General features: G+C 38.8%; 1 non-coding gene across 1 annotated transcript; it reads right to left on the bottom strand.

Annotated features, from left to right (window-relative positions):
* Nucleotides 1–406: 406 nt before the first annotated feature.
* On the bottom strand, nucleotides 407–479 carry Trnak-cuu (transfer RNA lysine (anticodon CUU)). Its single transcript has one exon. It is a non-coding gene; the product is annotated as a tRNA-Lys (tRNA).
* Nucleotides 480–1,540: the final 1,061 nt, after the last annotated feature.

Genomic DNA, 1,540 nt, shown 5'->3' with positions numbered 1-1,540 from the left:
GTACAAACGCTTTGTTTAGTGGGATATTGCCTTAAGGAGGAGAGGGAGTTGAAAACGACAAAGTAGTACTAGGCAGGATAGTTTCCCTATACATTGTTCTTCTTTGACATGTTTTTCTTCTCATGTTCTTGATGCTACTGTAGCTAGCTGCCTTTCTTCTTTTAATGTCTTTTCTTTTAACAAAGTGTCTCTTATTTTTATTCAATCTTTCAAAATATGAAATTGTAAATGTTTCTGTTCCATAGAAAATGAATTCCGAATGAAAGAGATAAACCAAACTTAGACTCGTGTTTGAAATGAAAGAAAAATGTTACAGCAATAGAACTTTCAAAATAATGTCCGTGAAAAACTCATTATTTCTCGATCAAACCAAAGATGGGCTTTGGAAGAGCTGCAAAAAATTGCTCGCCCAACGTGGGGCTCGAACCCACGACCCTGGGATTAAGAGTCCCATGCTCTACCGACTGAGCTAGCCGGGCTGCTTAGAAATCATATAACTTTATGTAAATTGGAATGTAAAATCACGTCCAATGATTTTGACAGCAGTGGGTAGAAGATTATTTTGGGACGAGTTACTTGGATAATACATTTTCCACATGGGTGTTACGCTCGACTTGTTATGCCCATTCATGGGGATACTCTTACTTGAAATAATTTCTTGTGGCTAAGGATATTCTCGCGAAACAAAGATCCTTTCCCAAGGAATTCAATCATTAATAAGGAAACGTGTTTATGGATTTTCCGTGAAAAAATACCGAACCGTTGACTGGATAATTCCCGTAAATCCCCGGCAAAAACAATTTAGTCAATAAAATCTGTTTTTCTCTCAAAATATTTTTCCAACCAATATTTATTGGAATTACTGTCATCAAAGACCGGTTGTGGACGCATGTGGTCACCAAAATGGCAACTACCGCAAGCCAACATCTTTGACTGCTATGGTCCAATATTGAACACGCTGGCTCTAGCATGAATTGCTGCAACCCCTAACTTATTTTCACAACTCGATACAACATCCCGAGGACGGCTATTTGTATTAGTATCCAAGATGATGATCTCATCTTCTACCACATCCAACCATTGAACCATTGCAGAGTAGTAGAAGCGTATACCTTATTCCGTCGGACGTTCTATAGCGAATCATCGGATATGTTATGCAGCTACTGCCACAGTATCCCGTCAAATAACATGACATTACTATGCAAATTTTAGATCTAATTTGACCAGCCACAAGAGACAATTTCTCCCCTATTCAGCCGGCATATGGAATACCCTTCCTCAACATAATGTGTCTAACCATGGACGTACTAAATATTTAGTACGTCCATGGTCTAACCAGGACATGCATCGCAGGGCTTCAAGGAGGAAATAAACCGCTATCTTGGCGCCAACCCGTCAGCACTACCTATTTAATGGCTTGATTAGCTTTGACATGTTGCTCTTCACTTGTCTGATCATGCAATGAGTATGACTTTAAATCAAACCAAGTTTTTAAAGTAATTCACTGATATGAGCGTCCCAATGGAAATATCATCGAATT

Source organism: Amphiura filiformis, chromosome 5 (genome assembly GCF_039555335.1).
Source record: "Amphiura filiformis chromosome 5, Afil_fr2py, whole genome shotgun sequence".
Lineage (NCBI taxonomy): Eukaryota > Metazoa > Echinodermata > Ophiuroidea > Amphilepidida > Amphiuridae > Amphiura > Amphiura filiformis.
This window is presented reverse-complemented; position numbering and strand designations above follow the sequence as displayed.